The sequence below is a fragment of the Polypterus senegalus genome, chromosome 13 (assembly GCF_016835505.1).
Source record: "Polypterus senegalus isolate Bchr_013 chromosome 13, ASM1683550v1, whole genome shotgun sequence".
Classification (NCBI taxonomy): Eukaryota; Metazoa; Chordata; class Cladistia; order Polypteriformes; family Polypteridae; genus Polypterus; species Polypterus senegalus.
In genome coordinates this window covers 31,118,401-31,130,939 of record NC_053166.1, presented here as the reverse complement: position 1 = coordinate 31,130,939, position 12,539 = coordinate 31,118,401, and positions in this window count along the sequence as shown.

Here is a 12,539-nt window from a genome sequence, read left to right as displayed (position 1 = left end):
GGGAATGGGCTTTCTTCAGGTTACTTCTCCATGAAAGCCATACTTATCTCTTCTAAATGTAAAGTCATAAACTGTGATGTTTACCATAAGCACAATGATCTGCAGATCTCTGTTTGTAGCTTTGGGACTTTTGCGATTTCTCGGAGTATCGTATGTCTGATATTTTGGTGATTTTTGTACCCCCACCATAACCTATTGTCTATAGGAAAGGCGCAAAAGCTTTAGATTCGTCAAAAATTTCGATATCCAGTTTTCGATGGATTTTGACATTTTAGGGTCCCCTGATACTGAAAACATCAATATCTTGATGATGTGTGTGTGTGTTCGTGTCTGTGTGTCACAGTTTCTTGAGGACAGTTTACCCAACTGGAAATGTAATCCTGTTATGAGATAACAATGTACTGATTAGTTTTTGAGTCAAATCATGTAAGAGAAAGAGGCACTCTAGAGGAACCTACAAATATCATAATTCTGTGATTAATTATGAATTCTTCTCATTAATTGCTATTGTGAAAGAAAAAAATGAACTGCTTGTAAGCTACATAGGGTTAATAGCTGACAAAGCTGTTTTTGCTATAATGGCAGGTCATCATACAGGCGTCTGTCAGTAAGCTGACCCAGGAAAATTTCCAGTTTCTTTAGGAACACGTCTATTTGACACAGAGAAGATGACCTTTCCTTCTTTAGGGTCTATCTGACAATTGAAAAGAATTAAAACAGATGGCCAATTAGCGTAATAAAATAAAATGCTTAAGTAAATGATATTATGCTTTTTGATTAATTAAGGGGAAGGGGGAGGAAGAAGAAATTATAAAAAGCCAATTGAAAAATGTAACTTTGCTCTTCTGCCTTGCAACGTAGGATCCAGGTACTCATCTGTGACTGAATAAAAATCTAATTGATTGAACTTGTCCTGTCTTTCTCGGGGTTTTTTCTTCCACACTATCGTAATGACCTAGTTTATGATCAGAAAGATCAGCATCAGAGCTGTAAATAATTACTGAAATGTTATAGAATAGATTGGGTAACTTGGTTCCTAGGGCACAAAGCCTACTGACACTCATGTCCAAAGTTTTTTTAGTTGCCCACTTCTACAAAGAACTTCCACCTATGCCCGAATGTTCTCCATTTTGTACTTCATCCTGCTCAATGCAGAATGATAGACTTTAGATTGTTTGGAAATGGCCTTATAACCCTTGCCTGACTAATGAACACTCAAGATCATTGCAGATGTCTTTTGCTTTTGGATTGGTGTTACTAGAAACCTGAATGGCCCAGACTGAACTGCTGAAAGTTGTAGTTTTACACTGAGGTGGTGGCTTCCCAATCATTAGTTAGCCAAGTGCACTTAATTAGCAGAGTATGACTCAAATTACTTTCTTAACTGATAGACAACCAGCAAAGGAAAACATACTTTTTGTACACCTTGCTTCTCAACACTGGTTTATATTCTGTTGAATTAGTAAAATAAAAGGTAACATTTCAATTGTGTTTGCTTCATCTGCGTTTTGAGTCATCTAATTTTTGTGTCTGGTGAAGACGACATGATGGCTAGCCTTGTCCGATTATGTTAAATCACAGAACTGAAAGAGGGTCTACTTGCTTTTTCGTATGCCTGAAGATGCTCCTGATTAGAGTTTATAGTCATTTTTACTGACAGCTACAATATATTGATTAACAGTTTCAATATAAAGTATTAGAAAAAGATTTTAGCAAACAAAGTCAAAATAAGCAAGGGATGTACAGTGGAATCAGAAAGTATTCTGAACCCTTAATTTTCTGCACACTTTATTGTGTTGTAAATTTAAATGGATACATTTGCCATTTTTGCCTAACAGTCTACCCAAAGTAAACCATAAGGACAGAATGAAAGCATGTTTTCAGAACGGTCTACAAATGTACTAAAAATGAAAAACTGAAATTTCACATTCATGTAAGTACTCAGATCCTTTACTATGGAACTCCATTTTGTGGCCAGGTGAATCCTGTTTGCTTTAATCGTTGTTGAGATGTGTCCAGACTGTCAACTGCATTGATTGGACAGTTTAGAAAGGCACACACACTCCTGTGCATGTGAGTTCCCACAATTCCCCCTGCATGTCAAGGCACAAACCAAGCCATGTAGTCTAAGGAACTCTCACCAGAGCTCTACGAAACTCTGGGTGAGGCATAGATCAGAATGATGCAATAATTCTGTTTCTGAAGCTTGGAGTGTTCCCAGTAGCACAATGGCCTCAATAATTGTGAAGTGGAAGAAGTTTGGAACCACCAGGTCACCTCCTAGAGTTTTCTGTCTGACAAAACAGAGCAACCAGGCAAGAAGGACCTCGGTCAGATAGGTGACCAAGGACTCAGTGGTCACTTTAACAGAGCTTTAAGTGTTCTCTGCTGAGATGGGAGAACCTGCCAGAAGGATGACCATCCAGCAACACTCCATTAATCAGGCGTTAACGGTACAGTAGCTAGACGAAAGACACAGTAAAAGGCATATGACAGCCCACTTGGAATTTGCAAAATGGCATTTAAAGGACTCTGGTCTGATGATATAAAAATTGATCTCTTTAGGCAGAACTCCAAGCACTGTGTCTGGTGAAGATCAGCTATTGCATAATATTATCCTTATGGTGGTGGCAGCATCCAGCATTCTTGCTGGCAGGGAATGAGAGACTGATCCAAACTGAGAGAAGCACAAATGCAGTTGACAGAGTGGTCTTTGAAGAAAGCCTGCTGCAAGTGCACACCACCACACAATGGGGGGGCAGTTCACCTATCAGAATAACATTTACCTCAAGTGTACAGCCAAGAAAACACTGGAGTGGCTTTAGTCTGACAAGTCTAACAAGTCTCTGACTGTTGTGGAAAATACTCAAACAAAAAGAAAGAATCCACAAAGATAAAGTTTTGGGGACCGTCCCCATATATTGTCCTGCGGACAAAAAGATGCAAAAATGGATCAAAAGCACTGAAAAACAGTAAAAGATAACAAATTGGTTGTGACAAATGTTGTTTATAAAGAAAATGAATTATGGGAACAGGAACTGGTTGGCAGGAAGTGACAGCATCATTGTGGAGGAACTGGAAGTGATGGCCATGATGACAGGCAGAAGTGATGAAGAATGGAGTCGCTGGAAGTGATGTCACGGTGGCCATTTTGAAACCTGGAAATAGCGGCTAATATTTGTCTTTGGTTTTCCTGTTGGGAGAAAAGGTTCAGGTAAGTACCACGTGACAATCCTTCATCTCGTGATATTATGCTCACCTTTGGGCTTTCTGACTGCTTCCTAATCGCACGTGTGTGACACTGTCCTTAAGTGACTGAGCCAAACTCATAGAACATCTGTGGAGAGACCTGAAGATGGCAGTTTACAGAGGCTTCCCATCCACCGTAACAGAGCTTGAGAGGATCTGCTAGGAAAAATAGGATAAACTACCCAAATACAGGTGTGCAGCTTCTGGAGATTTACCCAAGATGACTGAAAGCTGTGCTGCCCAAGGAGCTTCTACAAAGCACTTAATTAAAAGCTTGAATACTTACATGCATGAGACATTTCAGTTTTGAATTTTTATTAAATTTGCAATGTCAGAATACATTTTGAATCGATTCTAAATGAGGAATACACTAAGAAAGAGAAAGAAAGATATCTGGAGTACAAAAAACTATTTTGAACAGCAAATTCATCCATTCATTTTCTTGACCCTCATTGCCAGTTTAAACATAAATGGAGGTGGAGTCTATCCCAGCAGCAATGGGCAGAACACAGAAATTGAAAAGGAATGGGTGAATTAAGAACAATAAAACATTTTTTCTAAATTGCTTAGTTAAGTTGTACTGTACACACATTGTTGCAGATAAGTGGCAGGCGAATGACAGAAGAAATTGGCTTTATCACTAACTTTGCCTTGACAGCCTATAATTGAAAGAATTGAAGTACTTGCGCAAAAAAAAATGACAGAAATATGCCAAATCTTACATTCCACAGAAAGCATAAAATGAAACGTAGGATGAAATGCTTATTTATGTAAGTGGTAACAGATATGTCTTGAGCCGCGCAAAATCACGTTATTGCATTATTGTTAATTTTACATTTTTTCTTTTTTTTAATACATATGTTGTGATCACAGATGTTTTGTTATGTCTTTACTATTTAATTTGGAGAATGACGAGTAACACACGGTCTATAATTAACGTGAGGTTACTTCATTAATGACCCTCTCAAAGGAAAGGTTTACGTTATTAGCAGCCATAGCAACCAGTTTGTCTGGAGCCTAATCATCAAAAGCAATCATTAGCTGAACACAACACACAAAGTATTCATTTTTCATTTTCTTATTCTTGCTTTTTTTATTTTTACTTTTCTGAAAAATGATTGACCTTTTGTTTCTTGCAGATATTTTATAGTATGAGTAATGCTGGGGTCAATATTTTTCTCAGCCACAATGCAAAGTATAACGTTCCTGTGTGATGTGTGAGGATGATTGACTGTTGTTTTTGGGCTGAGTGATAACAACTTGGATTAGAATAATTTTTTACCTTTACTACAAATATAAAATATATCTTGTATAGCATTGGAATTTGATTGAAGACTGATTTTTTTGTTCTTTAATAATTTCTAAATCTTGCCCACAATGTCACAGCAAATGGAAAATTTCTAAAATATTAAAATGATTTACAAAAAGAAGAAAAAATTCTTAAGATTAGAAAAGGATCCATTCCTAGTGCCTGTAAAAAGTTTTCACCTCCTTTGGTGTTGTTACTTTTTATGATTATGCAGCATCAAACCACAGTTGATTTAGTCAGTAAGTCGTTGTCCAACCTGCTATATCCTAACTACAGGGTCACGGGAGTCTGCTGGAGCCAATCTCAGCCAGCACAGGGCACAAGGCAGGAACATGTCCCCAGGCAGGGTGCCAGCCCACCTCAGGGCACACACACACACACACACACCAGGCACACAGTAGGGACAATTTAGGACCGCCAATGCACCTAACCTGCATGTCTTTGGACTGTGGGAGGAAACCAGAGCACCCGGAGGAAACCCATGCAGACACAGGGAGATCATGCAAACTCCACGCAGGGAGGACCTGGGAAGCGAAACCTGGGGCCTCATGTATAAACAGTGCGTACGCACAGAAATGTTGCGTAAGAACGTTTCCATGTTCAAATCGCGATGTATAAAACCTAAACTTGGTGTAAAGCCACGCACATTTCCATGGTACCTCATACCCTGTCGTACACGAGTTCTGCGCTCGGTTTTTCAGACTGGCGGCACCCAGTGTTAAAGCAGTGCTACTGTTCCTGTGTGGATTCCCTTTCTCTTTTAGATCCACATTCCTGACGCGGCTTTGTAAATACACTGAAACTAACTGCATATTGTTTATTAGTGTAATGCATCTGATTGTAATTAACCTGTAACAATATAATGGTCCACAGAATAGTCAAACTATTCTAAATACCATAACTGCTTTAGCGTTGTTACTCTCACTGCACTTTCTTTTCCTCTTTCAGCTGCTTCCGTTAAAGGTTGCCACAGCAGATCATCTTTTTCCATATTACTCTCACTGCACCACTCGGAGTATTTATATCACTGTATCTGAGTGTGAATCACAGCAGCAGCTGATCGGAAAGAGAATTATCGGTATACAGCTTTAAGGACACCCTACCTCAGCCACTGCAAAACACTTCAGAGACTTTCCTGTACGGACCTCGCGGTTCAGAAACAGTCTCATCCCAAGAACTTTAAACAATCAATCAGTCCATCAAGTGCTCCTTGTAGAACTGTTTGTACTTATAAGTACAATCACCTCACTGTAAACTTGCACTACAGTTATAATATTGCACAACCTGTGCTACTTTATAAAGCACGTATTTACATACGATGACGATATCATTTTTAAGGTGAAATGCAGCAAAATATGTTAATTATATTATACAGATAAAACTTTAACTTCATTTAAATAATCTGTATTGTTAATAATAAAACATGTGAGGACATGGTGCTGCAGCGCTAGCTAGTTCACGGATTGATCCTACCTCGTGCTGTATCTATTTTTTCTGGGCTGGCGTGACACTGGAAGGACAGATGGATAGAATAATTAAACACATACTATGAAGATATTTCAATGTTCCTTAAAAGTTTTGAAGAATTGTCATTGTAAGCTTACAGATGGCTTAACGTCTATTACAGAGCTGACTGTGGTGATTGGGTATTTGGGGAAAGAAACGTAAGGACAGGAATTGGAGGTTAATATGTTTGAAAGAGACAGTACTGCTACAATAAATTATTTCATCAAAGTTCGCACATGGCATCTTGTGTGAGACATGAACAATCACTACGCCATCGTGTTCCCATGATTAATAATATGCTTTCATTCCAATCATCATGAAAATGATATCACGTATACATCTCAGTATTTTAATTATTCAGAGAGCTATAATATCGTGAATGTAATGGATTCTGTGTCCTGTCGGAGAAAGAGAAAGAATGGAAGCACACAGTGATTCACACATATAGAGCACATTGAAGATCAAATACAAAACAAAGCATTTAATGTGCTACTTTAGTTACGATGGGATTTGAGAAACTAGTAAATTAAATGATTTTAAGATGAATTTTATGATGTTCTACTTTAATGACAAAATAAACTACGTGATTAAAGTGGAAATTTCGATTTTAAAGTTGACATTTCATGCTTTTTTCCCCCTGTGTGCCTATTTTTTTTTTTCACTGTACCCTAATAAACTTTCATATGACACACAGACGGTGGGCTACAACTTGCCTTTTCACGCCGGCTTTAATATGTGACTTCTTTTTTATTTTGGTACTGTGCGACCTTGTGAACTTGAGCTTTCAAGTTTCTTCAACACACTATGTCACTCGATCAACTTCCTTTTGTTGATTATTCCACTGTTTAAATCAACAAATAGTATGTTTTTACTTTGCCTCCACTTGGTATTCGCTGAAATTCTTATATTTTCCCCTGTGCTTTTCCCATTGTCTTCACAGAATGCTGAGGTTAAGGGCTATTTATACTGATTTGCATATTCAAAGAGGCGTAATTCTGGGAGGAATTGGGGCCGGACAGCAGGCGCGTGTACATATGTTACTTTTCACGCTGACCGGGATTTATGTAGCAGTAGAACATGGAAGTTGGAATATGCACAGATTCCTGCATCTGGATTTTTCTATGTGTAAGCACATTTCGGCTTTTGTGCTTACGTCATGTTATAGTACGAATTCTACGCACGGCGTTATGCATGAGGCTCCTGGTCTCCTTACTGCGAGGCAGCAGCGCTACCACTGCGCCACTGTGCTGCTAACAGTTAATTTAAATCTGCAAAATGATCTCAGTTCTTTCCAAATTTAAAAACACACAATAATTGATCACATAACTATTCACTCCTTTTAATATGTCGTTTCTAACCCATTTAAACCAGACCAGATCTGCAGTGGGGAGCTGAAGCCTATCCCAGCTAGCATAGGGTGCAAGGCAGAGGCAAACTTTAAAAGGCTGTCAGTCCGGTGCAGAGCAAACACACACTCACACATGAAACACACACTAGGGGCAATTTAGCATCATTTAACCTGCATGTCTTTGGACAGTGGGAGAAAATCAAAGCACCCCGAGGAAACCCAGGACAATATGGGAAGAACATGCAAGCTCCACACAGAGAGTACCTTGGTTAGATAGGTGAACCCTGACCCCCTTGCTGTAGTGCTGCCACTGTACCATCATAAGAGAGAGGAGAGCCACCCACCACATTACAAACCAACTCATGAGCCCAGATTAGGACCCAAGTGCAGCCATGTGGCAGTTGACACCTCAGCACCACAGTAGTTCAGATGGAATGGAACCAGTGTGAGATTTTTTATGATGGCTGGAGTGCCAATTCTGCCACCAACCCCCAGGTTTTTCCCTGAAGGTTGGAGGGACTACATCATAAGACACTCCTAAATCCTCACTGGTGCAAAGAGAAAGTCAGTGTTAAAAAAGCTCACAAGACATCCCAGCTAAAGTTTTCCAGAAGGTATATGGGAGACTCTGAAGTCAGCTGGAAGAGGTTTCTGTGGTTTTAGAAGTCACAGTTCAGAAGACATTTTCATTGATTGTAGTCTAAATACACTTTATGTGGTAGGTCTAGCTTATGGTGAGTCAGTATGGTGGACTAACCTACACAATAAAGACAAAAGAACACTCCAACCAACTCCATGAAAACATGACTGAAAAGCACAAGTCAGGGGATGGAGATAAGAAAATATCTGAGTCACTGAATATTCCTTGGATCACTAAGAAATGGAAAGAGCATGTCACAGCTGGGAATCCGTCCACAAAAACGGAGAGATCATGCAAAAAGATGTCTAGTATGGAAGCCAACCAAAATGACCTTGAGAAATGAATGAATGACAACCTAAAGTCCGTGAAGACAACTGTTGCCTGAGTGGCACACCAATAACAGCAAAGTGGCAAAGAGAAATTACTGTTAAAAACCTCAGCTATAGTTTGCCAGAGACCCAGGACTCACCTTGAAGAAGATTCTATAGTCTGATGAGGCCATCATACTAAACACCATGTTTGAATACTGCCAATTATCACAAACAACATCATTCCCACTGTGAAGCATGATGGTGACAGCATCATTCTGTGGGGAGGCTTATGTGGAGCAGGCCCTGAAATAGTTGTGTGTGTAATTAGGGTAAAATGAATGAAAAAGGAATACGGAGAAATTCTGGAGGGAAACCTGATATTGTCTACAAGAAACCAGCATCTTGAGAGAAGATTTGTTTTAAAGAATAAAGTGAAAGCTACTTAAAACAACAATATTAATGATGAGCAGAGTCTGAGTCAGGGTCCACATCTCAATCCAATTAGGAATTTGCAGCAATGTGGTTGTTCACTCACAATCCTCATGCATCCTGAAAGAATGTGAGCAATTTTGAAAAGGCATCACTGAATATCCCATGGAGTTCAGTTACATCAATCATTAAGTGGGTTTCATTGCTTCATAAGATACCTCGTTGTTTCTGCCCTTTGGAGTCTGTAGTTACTGTTGTTCAACATGAGGACAGGTGCTGTGCTACTGAAAGCTAAAAAAACAATTTTGTGGCTAAAAAACAAAAATAAAACAATTTGAGACATCAGTAAAACCCTAGGATGAACTAAATCAAATGTCTGGAGTATCATTAAGAAGAAAGAATACACTGGTGAGCTCAGTAACAGCAAAGGGACTGGTAGGCCAACGAAGACCTCCACTGCTGATGTCATAAGGATCCTCACTGTGGTAAAGATAAAGCCCCAAATGCCTGCCCAAATGAGCAGGCCTTCCATATGTTGAAGAGAAAACCTAAGGGGACAAACCCCTGAAACTAGGAGGAGCTGAAGATGGCAGCATTAGGGCCTTGGCAGAGCATCACCAGAGAAGATCCTCAGCACCTGCTGATGTCTATGAATCACAGACTTCAGACAATTATTGCATGCAAAGGATATGCAACAAAGTCCTAAATACGATGGCTTTAATGGACCTGCCATTGCTGCGTCCCAAACATTATGGTGCCCTGAAATGGGGGAATGTGTATAAAAAAATGTTGTCATTTCTGTATGCAGATACTCTTAAATGAAAGTCTGCCATGTGCACTTTAATCAGAATATCTGAATTGTTTGATTTGTAATTTTAAACTGTAAATCAAGCAAAAATGTGTCTTTGTCCCAAACATTATGGAGGTGCCTAGCATCCAGTTAGATTTCTGTTTGTAGTTATAAGTCTAAAATGATTGTCCTTTTGCACACAAAGGAGTTTGACAGGATCACAGCACTGACAGACCACCAAAGATAAAATCATCAGCCATCATTAAAGGTGAAGGCTGCACTTGTGGCAGATCTACCAGCCCATTGCTAAATATACCAGCCTTTAGACGGAAGGACGTTGTTTCATTATGAGCTCTTGTGTCCAGGGTTTAAATTGCTCTTTTAACCTAGAATTTGAACTACGTAAATATTCCAATAACACATTATACTGAATTATTCTAATGCATTTAAAAAAATTGCTCTGCCATAACTTGATGAATAAGTAGATCTGCTTTGGGCAATCAAGCACGTTTGCACGCCTTTATGGTTTTCTTCACACACTCCACTGTGTTTAAATTGTGTATACACTGCCTGAAAAAACAAATAGCACCATCTGCATGACATGTTTTAATTTCTACAAGATTGTGTAGTGCCTTCTGTTCTCCTCTCATACTGACACGGCATGACAGGCACAGAGCCGGGGGCGTGTGGGGGGGATGTTGAAGTTTGGGGAAGTCAGCAGTTATAGTCTGCAAACATTCCCACATCGTCTGCATAATTTTACCTCTATTGAGAGAGTAAGAGGAGATTTTTACAAAGCACACTTCATGCTTCACATTCTATCAGCAACTCAATGTATGTCAAGAATTTTATGGGGCTGTACTTATAGTTTGTTTTTATATGATAGTGTTGTTTCAATAGCTATACAACTTGCATTGTAATGAAATTAATTAACTAGTGTGGTCAGCCACCTAATAAATCAGGCCTAAGGCAGTGTGAACTCTACAGCCCTGGAAAGGAACATTTTACAATGAGATCAATTCAATTAATTCTTAAATAATGCTACTGTCCAGTCATAGGCTCAGGCCACAGAAATGTGCTGATATACTACGTTAAGAGTAAAGTACCAAACAGTGCATCATTTGCGTTTAGCCAGCATTCTTTCTGAAAGTCTCATCTTTCACACTGAAATAAATCTGTTTCTTATTTTTTTATAGTGAAGAGATAATCTACAATTAAGAAATGGAGCCACATTCCTGTTGCTAATTGGACTGGATGAAGACATAAGTCACCCAGGTTGTATGATTCTATGCGTCACTTTGAACTTGCTGTTATTGGGTTTGATGTAGAGAAATAAAGTCTTTGAGTTAAAGATTAAAGCCAGTCTCTCTATCTACCTGCAAGTAGCAGGTCGTCAGGTTAGACTGTTCATTTCTTGGTTAACTGCAGTCTCTTACAGACACAAGCGGATACCTTTGTGAAGTCCACTGAGGGTAGTAAACTGGGTTAAAGTAAAGGTTTGAAAGTAAAGATAAGCCCAGTCAGTGATCCCATGGGTGAACTATTGTGGACGCTGAAGTTGGAAAACCAACAGGAGACAAAAACATCAATTTAAAATAAAAAGCAATTTCTTTTTTCTTGGTGAGAGGAGGCAGGCTGCAGACCCTGTCACGTTCTAGGGTGCTACAAACTGTCAGCCTGCTAGTAGGAAGCTGAGAGACTTTCTTAAATACTCAAGTTTGTTAACAAGAAGAAAAAAACATAGCAGTTCATCTTGAGGTTATTACATGGATTGCTGTAGCCCCTGTCCACATCCTGAGTTTGTACATACAGAAAAACACTGTTTTTTACAGATAAAGAGTTGTCAGCATTGTCACAGTTTTAGGAAATACACTTGTGCTAGCTTGCACATACATAAGTCCAGTTACAGCACGTTTTTCCTAACAGTTATAGGGTGTATGCAATTCAGCGGTTTTAGACAATGCTCACTTCCCTATTCTTCTGCACCATCAAGGTTACAACACTTCAATGGCTATGTGGCGGTTACAATTTAAGAATCTTTTTATAGCTTAAATTTCACACATAATGATCATCACACATAATAATTGGTTATACAATATCAAAAGCTACCTTAAAAGTTAGTTTAGTACATTTGTCTTACAGGAACAAACTCTTACAGCTTAGTGTCTGTATTAGATTACATTTGTTCAGTTAGCTTAATACATCCTTATTTATTAATACTTAAGTGACATGTTTCTTATAGTTCTATTAGCAAGCTATTACTTTATTATTTGGAAAGACTGAAGCACCTTAATTCTAAATATTTCTTCATTTTCTCAGGATATCAATAGTCATAATGAGGGCATTTATGGTGAAAAAGAGCTCTTTTTTTAAAACCATCACAATATACAAAATATGCAGTGCAGAAACCTTCAATAAATAATCCTTAAAACAATGCAATATGAGCAAATTAAAGTCTTAATTAAAACTAAGGATTAAAATCAGAGTAAAACTTGCCATTCAGCTCATTCCACAGTACTAACAAAAAAGAAAGCAACACATTGGAACAGACATAATGAGGGCTTTTGAGACCCTCTAAATATTTTTTCTGATCTTATTAATATTACCTTAAAAGTCTGTTGCAGTTAAAAGTCTAAGTAGATGCTTCTGATATGGGTGTGGGTACTCTGCCACCCTTATTTATTCTTGACTCACTAAATAATGACATTGGAAAAGGAAACCAGTTGTCAATTTTTGTTGGTAAAAAAAGTTGGTACTAGATCAGTGATGTTACTGACTGAGGGGAATCTAAATATATGTTTGTCATCTTGATATACTATAAATATTCTTTATTATTAAAGCATAAAAATACCGGACTGAATCCAAAAAGAGCAAGATGTGCTTTATTGTTTTGCCAACTTGGTATCATAATTTTCTGTTGAAGAGGGAATAACATCAAAGCAAATGCCTCGGCTTGC